The following is a 14,591-nucleotide window of genomic DNA, read 5'->3' as shown; positions in this document are numbered from 1 at the left end:
GGGACGCGCGCAGAGTGCGACCTGGAGCCGCCTCCACAGTCCTCGGAGACTTGCTACCTCCTGGTCTTCCTCACTACCTCCCTCTCTCTTTCCATCCGGACTTTCTTGCCTGGTTTCTGTCACCGTGAGCCAGCTAGGTTTGAGAACCAGAGCCCCTGAGTCTGAGTTGCTAGTTCCCGGTACAGGTTACCGGCGGGGAGTAGAAACTATGTCATGGCCCAAAGCCCACTCGCCCATTGGGCTTTATTCCCTAGAGGATCGCTGGAGACCAACTCATTCACTGTCCTTAAATAGTTGTCCTACGGGGACTTGGGACGTGTATATACCCTGAAGGCCTAGGTCGGGACGCTGTATCCCGAACTGCCATCCATGATCCTCTCAAGTACTCCTCGAACTACCTTTCTCCATCTGAGCCCGGGGCCGAGGAGCACTCAGGAATCTGTGCTCAGTGAGGAGCACTCAGATCGAGGCCACCCCTCACTGTCCCAGACCTCAAAGAAGGTCTGTCACTTTGCTCCCAATTAAGATAGCTCTCCCACTTTGGATAACTCTGCTTGGGGGATACTGAGGGAGACAGGAGAGAGGGCCTGGTTAGCATGGAAGGGGGCGGGGGGGGGGGGACGGAGCTGGTTTTTTAGTTACTCCACAGCCTTTCTAGAAAAGAACCTAGAGGCTTGGAAGAAGTACCCCACGCAGGCAGAGTGCACGCGGCTGAGCCGAGCGGCTTGGACCGCAGGGACGCTTTCCTTTTCCTGGCGTCCCTGCAAGAAGCCTCCAGATTTGAAAATCAATTCAGCTTTGGGCATAATTGTGCCCCTGTCACAGTCACGCTCCAATCCGGAATTGAACCCGGGCCTTCAGCCTGGTGGGGACGCGTGGGGAGGCCCCCAGTGTGGGACACACACCCGGCCGCCACATGCCGCGGCTTTCTTTTATTTACAAAAGAAAGAAAGAAAAAAGTCCGTAACAAAAGGCAGAGCCTTGTCTGCTTAGGTGCTTTTATCCCTTGGAGAAAGGACAGATGTGCCCATTGTCAGGCCCTTGGCAGTTACGGCCGGGTCAGCGCCGAGTCTCAGCCTGGGGCTAGCGGTGCTCACAATAAAGATAGCCTCAGAGCGGGCTTTCAGGGCTCAGCTACTGAACAAAGTGTCTGAGGCCTGCTCTGTGCCAAACACAGAACCCACCGCCTGTGTTTCCTTGTAACGGTTTTCAGAGAGCCTAGGATTGAGTCGTGGTGGTGGGGTCTATAAGAAAATTTTGGTGTGGTCAACCCAGGGTGTGGTAACCTGAAATCTCATCAGTTAAGGTACAAACAGGCTCATCTCTTAACCCAAGTGCCTGCCTCTAACAGCACAAGGCCCACAGTCAAGGTCAGTGGGTACAGAAACACTTCCTAGAAGACTAACTCTGCTGGGTCTCAACATTAGAACAGGATCCATCCTACCCAAATAATTCCTGTGGACCCTACTTCAAGCCAGCTTGGTCATGATCATTTAGGAATCTGAACCCCCCAGGAAAAGGTCATGGGGGGATACATTGGCAAAACCAAAATAATACTAATTTAATTTATTTATCATTGCTTCAGATACACTCAAGTACAAAATATTTTCTAGAAACCAAATCTACCTTCCTTCTTTTCTTTTCTTTCTTGAACTCCTTTCCAGTAGTATAGAGTGCTTGCATCTCTTGTAAGACCAAAGGATGGGTTGAAATAATCTCAGCTCAACTGTTCCTTCCACCATATTTTAATCCCATTGAAATGATTGATCTGCCCTTATGGCCATCTCTTCTTGAACGACTGTTCCTTAAAAAGAAAGAAAGAAAGAAAGAAAGAAAGAAAGAAAGAAAGAAAGAAAGAAAGAATTAGTTCACACATCATCGGGTATTAGTTCACACATCATCGTTCATGGTGCTACCATCCTCCAGTTAATTAGAGACTTGATCTTGGAAGTCCTTCTTCACGGTGACTCTTAGCTGAGCCCCCAGAGAGGTGGGATCAAGGAGCTCAAGTCTTTACCAAAAGGGACTCGGTCCAAAGGGACCTTGTCAAAAGGGTGTCTTCTTTCAGCTTTGGTTCCCAAAGGAGAAAAGAAGTTGAGGAAAAGATCTTTAGGCCTTGCTCCCCTCAGGGTTTGACATCACCCCCACCCCCACCAATCTCAGACTTGGTTTACAAATTTCCTCTCCCTCCTCCTCTTCCACCACCACCTCCACCTATTCCTTCTCCTACTTCTCTATTTTACACCTTTTTTTAAGCACTATTTTTCTGTAGTTGCTGAGTTAGAAGCATGGTGTTTTTCACACCTCAGAAGTATTTTCTGGCCTCTGAGGGAACTGGAGCTACCTGCTGTCATCTGGTCTTCATCTAGGAGTGCCCAGCACAAAGCTTGTCCATCCCCCCCCCCTCACTTCTTTCCTGCAGCCTATAGTACTTGCCTCCCTTATAAGACCAAAGATGGATTGAAGCAATCCTAAGGGAAGGGAAAGGCTATAGAAGAATTCCTTGAAACTGGACAGTAAGTGTGTGAAGCAGAGAACTTAACTGCTCCAGATTCTAAGCAACTGAAGGAGAATCAAAGAAGAGCAATGTAAAAACTATTAAAATACAAGTTTAAAAAACAGGGGCTAAAGGCTCAACTAGCTGCTTGTTGCAGGATTTTCATCTTGGAACCCAACTTTTGTGCTACTGGGGCCTTGAGCTGGGCAAAGGCTCTATCACTGATGTTTCTACGTGTAAATGCCTGTTGAGTGGGTAGGTATGTGAAATTTGTCCTCTGCTAGATTGGCTACAGTTTGCAGGGCAATGCCATCAGACTTGTGAAAAAGGCTGTTCTTGTAAATGCTGGCCACGTGCGGTTCTCTAAGAATGGCCCATGTGATTCAGGGTTAATGGCTTGGTTTTCTTTGTGAACAGTAGATGTGTAACATATGGACCATTCAAAAGAAATGTTTCTATGCTCTTTGGGGCATCAGGTGTTCAGTCCCTATTTGGTGACTGCCGTCCTGGGTTTCAGAAAGTGTTCCTACCCAGGGCTTCAGGTAAGAGATCCTTGGCTACAGCATTTGAAACCTAAACATTTCTGAAACTTGAATGAAACTCCCAGGGTGGGACATGCGGATGGCATCTGGCTTCAGCAGAACTCTTGATAGAATGGGGTCAAAGATTTTATTCTAGCTGCTTCCTGTAGGGTTCTACTGTTGTGCCCAAAGTCTTTCCATCTCTGGAGAAATTTATTCATAAAATTGCTGTTGGCTTAGAATAGATAAGAATTACAGAAAAATGGTGGCCTGATGATTTATTATTGAAAACAATTAAAACAACACATTATTTCCCAGTTCCATGCGATGTGGATGTGACTTCTCACTCTGGTGGAGGAAGTGGGAACCAGTGCTTCTAACATGCTCTTTCAAGCTTTGCCCCTGTATTTAATGTCTAGATAGCTTTCATTCGTCTGTTCAGCTACCCTCTTTCCTTCCTAAAAATTGTTTTACGCATGAAAATGGGTTTAAACCCAGCCTTTTCGCACCATTTCTTTTGTCTTTTATCCCCCAAATCCCCGAAGATGATCCAACCCCACCTAATGCGGAGTTCCAGGAACTGCTTGGAGCCGCCTCGGTGGCGGTCTGAAAACTGACCACTCCAAGAGCGTTGGTTACTTCCTGGGCAAGGAAGAAAACCGCTTGCTCTCCTGGGACCCTGGGTTAACTAGCAACGGATTGAAACTCTTTCTGGGGGTCGAATACTTTGGCAAAGTCTCTGTGCCTTCAAGTCAAGAACATCGAAGGGGTGTCACAGTGTGATTGAGGGAGAGGTGTCTGGCTCCTAGGTGACAGGTGGCAGAGCCCAACGCTGCAGAGGTTAACCTGACTCCCGGGAAACTGGGCTTCTATGGTCTGATCTTCAGTGGGTTTTCTCTCTTAGTCATAATTTTATAGTAACGGGGGAGGAACCTTGCCCAAGATTGTGAGGGAGCAAATGGGGAGAAGATGAATTTTGCAGATTTGGGGTAGCAGTGAACACTCCTTTTCCAGTCCTCATCTCTTGGAAGTCTACAATGGATTAGCAGTGGCTTCCTGATGGTAGAGAGCCAACGCTGGGAACTGGAAACGAAGGGGTGAGAGTGAGGGGCCATGTGTTTGCATCATTCAAAGCGACTCAGAGAAGCGAAAACTCAGAGGGGTGGACGGAAGGCCAAGTGTATTAGAGATGCTCTCTAGTAAGATATTATTCTCCGACTTTGGAGATAATTAGAAAGCAGAAGTCACCAGCCACCGCTCACCCTGGAGCTTCAGATGCGCAGGGCTTGGACCAGCCAACCTTCCCCAAGTCCGGTCGGAGGCACGCCCTCTCGGCGAACTCTACGGTCGCCCAGCAACGCCGACGCAGGCCCAGAACAGCTGCACTTGGGAAGGAGGAAAACTCTTTAAACAAATCATTTTGGTGTCTAATCAATTAGTGTTTGCGCAGTCAAGTACCATAGATTTAACAGAATAATCGTTACTGCCCTTGTCTTTATTTGACCCACAGACACCTAGAAGATTTAAAAATAAAAACGCAAGGTGTTCCGAGCGCCTGCCCTGTTGCCTGCTCTCCCCTCCTCAGCCTTCTCTGCCGGGTTTGGGTTTTGCTCTCTCCAAGGGGAGATTCATCTTTCTCTTGGTACTTCACTTTCCATACTTTGTCTCCTCCCCACTTCTGTCCCGGCCCGCCTTTTTCTGAATAGGCTAGCCACATTATTGGTCTGTCCGCACCCTTGGTCTCTGACCCATAGACTCATTGCGAAGCCCTTTTAAGAAGCTGAGTTTAGGATTATAGAGTGGAGCAGAATCCCCTGCTTCATGCCAACCTCCAGACCTTGTTGGCCCTCATGCGTCTTTCAGAACCTAAGATAAAAGAGTTCTGCTTGACCTCTAGTTTCTATGGGGCTGGGGAAAGACCTTGGCCTGGGCGCCCTTTGGGGGAGAGGGGACTTGCAGGCGGTAGAGGTTTTGCTCGGTAAATGCAACCAGTTGCTCTCTCTCTCTCTCTCTCTCTCTCTCTCTCTCTCTCTCTCTCTCTCTCTCTCTCTCCCTCTCTTCCTCCCTCTTTCCCTCCCTCCCTCCTCCCTCCATGTGTGTGTGTGTGTGTGTGTGTGTGTGTGTGTGTGTGTGTGTGTGAGTGTGTGACTAAAAGGAAAAGGAAGAGGAAAAAAACTTTGGTCCCATCGCATCTTCACCTTGCCTTTAAGTAGAGTGTGTTAGTCGGTGTGACTGAAGAAGAGCCAACCCAGAGGATTATCAAGGCGCGGGGAACTGTCTATCTGATGCAGGCTTCTCTGGATCTGACCTGTCCCATGGTCTATGAGTAGGTGTGTGGGGGGTGGGGGGGTGTGGGGGGGGTGCACTGTTTTGCCACTGGAATTCCCGTGCCTGAGATGAGGTCCCAGACAACTAAAGAGAGGGTCATTAGGGTTAAGATTCATAGAGGTGCAGCTGTGGGAATATAGACATACAGGTGAGAAACTTGGAAGACCCAAACACCTGCATCCTTTTCCTTCCTTTAATACCTTAGGGGAGTAGGGAAGTCGGCAGTGAGGCCAATACACCTGAGTAAGCTGTAACTCTACTAGGAGAGAGTGGGTGGGAGGGTGAAACTGCAGGGGAATCTGCCCCATCCCCCCGTTCCAGATGCTCCAAATACTCCAGAGTATTTCCTCCCTGTTGGAACTGCCTGGTGCCCCGGTTCCCAACATCACCTGAGAAACCTTCCTCTCAACAATAGATGATTATAATGTACTTGACTAATGCCCGCATTTTCCTGTTTAACATACATTAATCCAAGTAACAAAAAATCAATATTGCTAACAACACTGCAAACAAATCCTAGTCCATCTCACACAAAAACCTCGGTAGATTTTCAATCACTCCTATCATCTTCAATTGTGTTAATCTCTGAGGCTACCCATAGCTCCTGACTACTGTGAAAGTCAACCCTAACTTTTCAATAGTGGCCCTCTAAAATTCCATTCTCCCCAACACTTTTATAGTGAATATATATGTGGAGAGGCACGGATGACTTTCTAAACCCTAGCCACCTCTCTTCTGGGGCCATTTCAGGACTTCTTTCAGTACTCTTAAATCTGTCCCATTGGGTGCCAGCAAATACCCGAAGGTCACCGGACAATATTCTGGGTTTTGTTTTCTCTCCTGGACAAATCCCCATATGTGGCAGATTCCAGTATTTTCCCAGAGCAGGAGGCCCCACACCTCGGATCCTCTCACGTTTGTGCCTGTCCTAGCTCTTCTGAATCTAATGTTGGTAAGGGGTTCTTGTTGGGAGTTTATTGTAATTATTTTTAAAAACCGGTGTTTTCCACCTGGAAGAAACAAACTAGAGGGGCCGGCTAATGAGGGAACTTAGGTTTGCAAAACACCATAAATAATTCATTATTGTATTTCAAGGGAAAAAAATAGCTTTCTTAAATCATCCCTGTAATATAAATGGCAGACTTACAGTATGGTCCTGGTAAGTCTAAATTTTTAAAGGAGCAATATTCAAAGAGACATAGATGTCTGTATTAATTATTTATTCGCCGGTGCCTTCCTTCGTTTCTGACTTATTATTAATTAGGCGCCTCTAGTCTTTCACAGAGCGCTCCACTGAGCCGGTTACAGCTTTAAATATGAATTAAAAGCAAATCCAAGCTACTGTAATGCGAAAATTATTCCGTGTCTTGCATGGCAGAGATGAATAGCCGCGCGGATCAATACCGTGAAACTCGGCTCCCAACGACAAGGTTATTGATAGTTCATAGTAATGACATTAATGATGGAAAAAGGGAACAACCACCCACCCGCCATGGAAACTTTTTAAGCCACTGAAACCCCGCAATAAAAACGGGAAGGGGGCAGGAATTGGGCTTAAGTGTAAGAAGAAAATTATTTATGAAACCCGGATAAATGACTTCGGAACCTTGATGCATTTGAACCTAACGCTCTTGGCTTCTGGCGGCCCTGGCTCCAGCTGGGGAGACCGCGAAAACCCCAAGCCATGGAGGGCTGGGGGGGCCGGATAAGCTACAGCAGTCTCAGCCTCCGGTGTGCTGCTTGGAGAACCTCTGCTCGGTTCTCCGCTGGGAGAGCCCTCTGGAGGCGCCGAAGGCAGAAGATTCTGGAAGTGGGCGAAGGAGACCGACGCGTGAAGCTGGGCCCCAGTGTCCAGGAGGGGACAGGAGGCCGCACCTCTGCGGCCAGTACTTCAGCCTAGGTTTTTCCTCTGGTTAGCTTGGCACTGGTCCCCTAAGCGGGGTCAAACGCTGCGGCCTCCTGGGGACCAGGGGGTGCTGGACACATCTGTAGCGCGCAGCTCACCCGGGACCTAGGGATGGGATAGCTGTTCGAGACCCCTCAGGCAGCCTAGGCTGCGCAACCTTTGCTTCCTACTGCACCCCAGGGCTGCTCTGCGATGCTGAGAACTCTAGGCATACAGAGCAGGCAGGCTCAGGTCTTCACCCACATCGGGTCCTCTGCGGCCACTGAGGCTGCCAGCCCCGGCATCGACCTCCCTGTCCCCTAGCTGAGGCCACAGCTAGGGGGAAGGCAGGCAGCGGGGGATACGAAAGGTTACATCCTGACCCTGGGAGGCTGCTAGAAAGGTCAGAGCCCAAGGGACAGTTGCAAACTCGTGGTCCCCTCCTCCCCTCTGCAAGGAGCTCAGTCGCCCGGTCCCCTCCTCCCCACCCCACAGCACGAGGACAGGCCTCTGAGGGCAGAGGTCGTGGTGACCCTGACAGCCACGGGAAGGGCTGCCCAGCCGCTGCGGGTTGCTGAGGGTAGTCAGGCAGGCTGGCGATTCTGGTGCATCCTGGCTTAAGTGTTTTGGGTTAGAGCGGGAAGTTGCGACTTTTGCTCTGGCGCCGAAAGGGGCAAGAGGACGTCCGGTGCTGGGGGCAGGTGGGTCGATCATAGTTTTCTTCAGAAATAGGGATGATATATTTTTGTCTATTTGGTCTCTTAATACACTCTCCCTTCTTTCCTCCTTCTCTCCCTTTCCCCGTTTCCTTTCCAACACAATCTTTCATTCTTTTCATCCTACATCCTCTCTTCCAGTTTTTTTCCTCCATCCTTCCCTCCTTTTTCTCTCTCCTACCTCCAGTCTTGTTTCTTGCTCCTAGCTTCCTGCACTCCTCCACCTCCTTCGGCGGCGTCTGTACCCCTTGGCGGTCAAAGTAAAAGGTATCAGTCATTTTGAGCACCAATACCAAGGAATCCCTTCCCCCCCCCCTTTTTGAAGGAGGGGCAGGTGAGCAAAGGGCCTACCTGCGCTTCCGTGGTCCCTTGCTGTTGCCTGACCCCCTTGACGTTTCTCAGCTAGATTTTTACTACTGCCAAGGTTCGTCTGGCTGGAGCTCAGGCTTGCCATCATTTGGGAAGAGTTTCTAGGGCCTCGTAGCCTCATGCTGACGCCAGACTTCAGCAAGACTTCTGCGTGCTTGTTTTTATTTTACTTTATTTTATTAATTAAAGGGGAAAATCGAAATGAATCTCAGAGGCTCTAACTACTAAAATCACCACCTGAGCCTTAGCTCTATTTCAGGACATAAGGGTGGCTAAGTTGAAACCCGTCTTGCGATAGTTAGACCAAACCCAAACTTCCTGCTTTGGAGAAAAATCTCTTTTGAGGTCCACTATGAAGTTTGTGTTTCAGAGTAGCAACACCCCCTATTGGATCCACGGGCCCCATTCCCACAGGGTAAACAGAGAATGAGTCTTTTCAGAAAGGAAACACAACAGACTGCAAAAGAAAAAAAAAATCACTTGATTCTGGAAAAAAATCAATATCGAAATTAGATTTATTGTCTGCTTATGCAATTAAAAATGACAAAGTGTTGGCTTTTATTTTCATAAAAAGACAGAAGGCTGAACAAAATAATTTACTATTGAGTTCTTTTTGTTTCATTTGCCTGGCAACACCCCGAGGGGCCTAAGGCAGTTGGGAAGTGCAGTACCTCTGTCGGGAGCATCCTGAGGGAGAGGCAAGGACACCTTAACTCAGGTTTGGTGCTGTGCACGCCAGGGGAAGAAATTTCCCAATCTCCAGTCTGAAGTGACTGAGTCCTGCTAAGTTCTCAGCTATGCTATGCTCCAAAGGAATACTGGATGACCCCCCACATGACCTCAACCCCGGATCTCAAGTCTTGTTTCCCAAGGTAACTTTTAGTTCAGGATGATCTACTTAGCTTTTTCTCAACTCCACAGTCCCAGACCTCAGCCAGCCACCCCTATAGAAAGGACTGCTTGAAGTCACCCTCCCTTTGTCCCCCAGAGTGGTTTGTTTGTTTGTTTTGGCTTTCAGAGTTTGTGCTGGAATCAACAAAATGTTAGTTTGTTTTCCACACCAACGTAGGCTATATATATATATCTTGTGAATATACTTGGGGAAATATAAATATGCTACATCTGAGATGCTATGATTGTATCAACAGCCTGGTTTGGGGGGGGTTGTTTTTAAAACTACATAAAAAACACAAAAGAGCCCACAATGTATCTTCCTCCAAACTCCCAACATGTTCAATGTAAGTGTCAGAATTCACTGCAGTTTCTCCATGTCTCCCACACTCCATGTTTCCCTGTACTCCATGTTGGGCATGCTATCTGCAGTGCTCACTCCTACAATTTTACTGCGTGAATCTGGAACAATGTGGCTTCTTGGCTGTGGTTTCACACACATTTAACAGTATCATTAGAAAAACAAACAAACAAACAAACAAAACCAACTAGTACCTATCCTGGTCCCTTAGCACCCTTAGATGCACCTTTAGGTTTGGAGTCAGGCGGCACAAGCTGGGACTCATTTAGAAAACCGTTAATTGCTTTCCTTTATGTTCTTGTTGCTGCTCTGGAAACCGGCCTAGAAGGTTTAGCTCCCAGTACTTGTTGAAATGAAAGCCCTGCCAGCCATCCCTTCCACGGACTCTCTAGGTGTCAGGGCTGAGGGAGAAGGGTATGGGTTGCTTGTTTCTTGGAAATCTGACAGGTTCTGTGGTCTGATTCACTTGGGCTTGCTTTCTTTTGAGTCGAGGTGACTTTCTCCCAGATGGAGGCAGTGAGGAGGTGAGGTGGAGGTCCCTTACTAGGCCAGGAGGGAGATGGGCAAGCACCCTTTGACAGGTCAAGTTTTTGGGTCTCCAGCATCAGCTTCTTGCAACAGGAATGCAGACTCCGTGACTGGCTTCCTGGGGGACTCACTTGGTCTTTCTCATTGTCCGGTTCTCCAGCCTCATTTAGGGACTAACTCTCTTCAGCCACCTGGAGCTGTGAGTTCCAGAATCAAAGATCAGATATTCTCTGGGCACAGGTTCCTTCTTCACACAGTTGGACACTATGGCTGTGGCTTCGGTCATGGAGGCTGGGTGCCCACTGCCAACCAGACTCAGATCTCAGGGTACCATCTCCACTCTAGCAGCTCTGTAATGCCCTAGAGTCTTGAAGGAGTGGGGGTGGGGTTGAAATTTAGGACGTGATCTTCATGTGGCAGAATCAAAAGGTCTGGTTTAATATTTCTTCAAGTATTCCTGCCTTGGGTTAGCTTTGACCAAAAGCCCGTGGAGCAATCTTCCATTGTCTCATTTTCTCCCCCAGCCTGGCTAGAGCTGGAAAGAACTTGCCAAATGTATATCCAACCTTCCAAGTAAGCAAATCTGTTCCAAAGGGGCCGACCTTTTCCCTGAATTGGAGCAAGGCAGGCAGAATAAAAAAGCAGGTTTCTATGCAAGGCCACGTGGCTCCAATCACCAGCATGTCTCCATCAATTCTTGCTAGATTTACTTGTTTCCAGCTTCAGCTCTGAGCCCAGAGCAGCAGTAGTTAGAATTCTCTCTCCGACGAAAGCCATGGTCAATAGAATTCTGAGTATCAAATGAGCAATAATTTGCTGTGGCTACATGCTGGATAATGAAAGATGTTAGTGGGATCAATAAAAAAATGAAAACACTTTTACTTGCATCTTGAGTTACAGTTTTAGGAGAGGGAGAGAAGCAACCAGCCCAACGTTACTTCAGTCAGAGTCTTGTAAGTCCGTCCCCAGAGCCAAGAGACTTCCTCACCATCTGACTGGCCCTTCCTGACCCCCAGGGCTTCTACTTTCTCCTGTGCTGACAGGAGAGTAGACTATTTGCATTAAATTAACTCCACAGGAACCAGTAATAACTTAACTGCCAGGGATCCCCCCCCCCCCAAAGGCAGAGATAAAATTAAAATAGTTTCCCACCAGAACTAAAGGCCCCCTAATTGGTTCTAGTTTGCTGAAAATGTATGCAACTGTCTCAAAGTGACTCTGCCTCTCGACAGCCTCTGACTGCACACTTGCCCAAGATGGCTCTGGGAAGGCCTCTTGTCTTCGGTTGGACATTCAAGGGCAAGGCCACGTATTTAGTTCTTTTGGCTTCGTTTTGTTTTGTGAGTAAAGTCTAGAAATTTCAGTCTTTAAACCCGTTTCTCCCACAGATATTAATTGCTCGCATCTTTTTCGTAGCTCTATTTGCTTTGTCCTGAATTGGAGCAATATGCTTTCAATTTATGTTGGATTTATTTGCCCCAACGTGTCTGCTTTACTCACTATTCGATCTCCAACACTTTTACTGTTTTGGTTGCTAAAGAATAGGTTACGAAAAGAACAGAGAAACAGTCTATGTTTATTAAAGATACCAAAACAAACAAACAAACCTGAGAAAATTACCCTGTGCGTTCTGCAAAAAGCAAGCACCACAAGGAAGCATCGTGCTCGCTCTCAGCAATGAAGTAGTATGAGAAGAATATTTGAAAAATGTGTTTAGCTAAGTCTGCGGGCTTAAATGACCCACGTTTCCCCCAGTACTTAAAAAAAAACAATCAGAACGCAAATTCAGCCACCACAGAAGAGAACGAGATAGTTATACCACCGCATTTAAGAGTCTCAAGGTCAGTGGCCGTGATTGTCTTTAAAAGGGTTGGGTAAGATTCCAAGGGGCGACGGGAGTAATCTGAGCGATGTAGAAACTAGACGGGGGGGGGGGGGGGGGGGGAGAACAGACAGATTTCAGTTGGGGGTGTTGCTCGAAGGAATGGATCCCGCCCGTTCCGTTTGTACAAAACGCACAAAGCAGGTGCACGGGGCCGCGGCGCGCAGCTCGGGAGAAGAACCGCGCGCAAAGCTCAGCCGCGCGCTCGCGTGCCCGCCACCCGCGTTTACACCCTGCTCCGAGGCCAGCTCTCCGCTCTCATTTGCTGCTTTAAACTCGCGGGGAGGACCTGTTACCCACGGTGGCGGGCAGGAGGGCTGGGAGGGGGACTCCCCCTTTCCGCTTCCCGGGCGTGACGCGGGCTCTGCCCTCCGCCCCCCGGCTCCCACGCTGTACGCGTGGCCACGAGCTCAGTCGAGGACCCGCGTGGCACACCTGGCCGCACTGACTCCCCATTCTTGGTCCACGGCCGCGTGGACCTGAAAGGCTGTCTTACCGCGAAGGGCGAGTCGGGGCGCATTAGCGGATTTCACGGCAGGTTGCTTCTGACACGCGACAAGCTTTCAGCTTTGCCTCCTAGGAGCAAGGGAAACCCGAGTCAATTTGCATAATTTCCAATGATGCATATTTTTAAATGAGAAACGAGTAAAAGAAGAGCTTAATTTTAGGTCCTCAATCCCAGCTTTCCCGTATAAGTCACCCCTCGCCCTCCCTGTGCAGAACCGGAAAAAGTAATCGCTGCCGCGTCGCAGGTACCTTTCCTTTGCGTTGATTTTAAAACCCGGGACACAGCCGCCGCCACTTTCTGCAAAGCCCAGAGCCCGGGCGCTCTCAGGCCTGAGGATTCCTGCAAGGTCGCTGGGGTTAGAGAAGCGGGCCAGAGAGCCCACGAGCTTCCCCTCAGCACCTAGGGTCTGAGTCCCACTCAGAACCCCCAAATCCCCCGCACTTCTTCGGCTCCAGCTTTGAGTCTGAGGAAAGATCAATTTTCTCCCTTGCACGCTGCCTCGGCTCGCTGGCACACACGTCTGGAGCCATAAACAAACAGCTAATTCAGGAACCGGAGAGCGAGGGAAAAGCCGGGAGAAAAGAGGTGACCCAGAACCCCAACGCTGGTCTCGGCTCGCACGGTGACGAGCTGCTCCTTTAGCTCAGGCCAGCCGCGCATTTAGGGACGCAACTTGCATTTGAATAGCTGCCTGCGCTTGTTATGGGCCCGAGAAAGCTCTGAAAGGGAATCACTATGCAAATTGTCCCAGTTACAATCGAAAGGTTCGATCTCCCGGAGCCGCCTGACGGAAGTTGATGTCAGCTATCTGTGCATTAGGCTGGCGTTACCGCCTTGGCCTGCTCGCCGCCCCCGCTCGCGCCTGCCGGGAGGATTTTTTTTTTTTTTTTTTTTTGCTTATGTGTATATTTTTCCCCTAGTAATTAAAAAAAAAAGCGTTTTAAAAAAGAGGCTGAAGGTGGTTGTCTAGCTGGCTCAGTCCTGGGAGTCCCCAAGGGCACTCCAGGGAGGTATGGCGGCTGGGCTGCCCCCCTTTTCTTTTTCTTTCTTCTTCCCCCCTCTGCAGGTGTTAATAGTGTATCTGAAATCAAACATTTAGAATCGTGTCCTTCCTTCCTTCCTTCCTTCCTTCCTTCCTTCCTTCCTTCCTTCCTTCCTTCCTTCCTTCCTTCCTTTCTCTCTCTCTCTCTCTCTCTCTCTCTCTCTCTCTCTCTCTCTCTCTCTTTCTTTCTTTTTTCTTTTTTTAAAGAGCTTTGCAGGACCAGGAGGTGGAGGGGTGGTGGCGGCTGGGCAGCATGTCTGCCTCCGCCAGTCTGCTTTATCCTACAATGCAGGCTGCAGATCAATACCCGCTCACTGTAATCCCAGTAATTGTAGGGCTCACAGCTTTTATTTTAAAGAAATAGGACACTGGGATAGGCAGGCAGCTGAGGACACGGGGTTGGGTCCTGGTGCCTCCAGGAATCTTTGGGATATCTATCTATCTATCTATCTATCTATCTATCTATCTATCTATCTATCTATCTATCATCTGTCTACCTACATATCTCTGGAAAACCAGGGACTCCCGAGAGAGTTCTCCACAATAGGGTGGTGGCAGCACATGAGCCCCACCTGGGACTTGCCAAGCCCACGTGGCTTCTATCTGGGAAGGGCAAATTTGGAGGTAGAGTCAGTTCAGCAGACAGCTCAGGATGAGCAAACCCTTCTACAGACCTGGTCCCTTCGAGGTCTGGTCGGCCTGAGCCTTTTGGCCCTAGGAGCTGAGTCTGGGGTGCACACGTGCCAGATCCTGTTTACAGAGGATTCAGGATACTTTGGGCTAGAAATGGAGGGCTAGAGGCCCATCCAGTACTGGGCTGCAGGGAGCTTCTTGGCAGGCAAGGAAGGGGGGATGGGGGGCGCAGGGGCGCTAGGACCCGGTGAAGCGGCCCTCGAGGCCGCGACCTCCTCCAGGAGCCGGCCAAGGCAGCGTGTGCAGCCGCTGTGACCCACCTCAAGCCCTCAGGCCCCGTGGTCGCCCACCCCCAGCAGGCAGAGCCTAAGCAAGGCCTTCTCGGCCTGAGCCCCTCCACTGGCCAGCGCAGCTTCTGGCGCCCCCGAAA

The 14,591-nt window shown here is 49.2% G+C and overlaps 2 long non-coding RNA genes across 4 annotated transcripts in view; one reads left to right on the top strand and one right to left on the bottom strand.

Annotated features, from left to right (window-relative positions):
* Positions 1 to 14,591, top strand: part of Gm33562 — a 70,555-nt gene that overhangs the window by 1,451 nt on the left and 54,513 nt on the right. The gene's annotated exons all lie outside the window — the stretch shown is intronic.
* Positions 8,814 to 13,249, bottom strand: Gm16551 (predicted gene 16551). Its single transcript, NR_045284.1, has 3 exons — positions 12,735 to 13,249; positions 12,475 to 12,554; positions 8,814 to 10,925 (listed from the first exon to the last, which is right to left on the bottom strand). It is a non-coding gene; the product is annotated as a predicted gene 16551 (long non-coding RNA).

Source organism: Mus musculus, chromosome 9, assembly GCF_000001635.26.
Source record: "Mus musculus strain C57BL/6J chromosome 9, GRCm38.p6 C57BL/6J".
In the NCBI taxonomy this organism is placed as follows: Eukaryota; Metazoa; Chordata; class Mammalia; order Rodentia; family Muridae; genus Mus; species Mus musculus.
The sequence above is the reverse complement of the archived record's forward strand: the minus strand, read 5'-3'. Positions and strand labels throughout refer to the sequence as shown.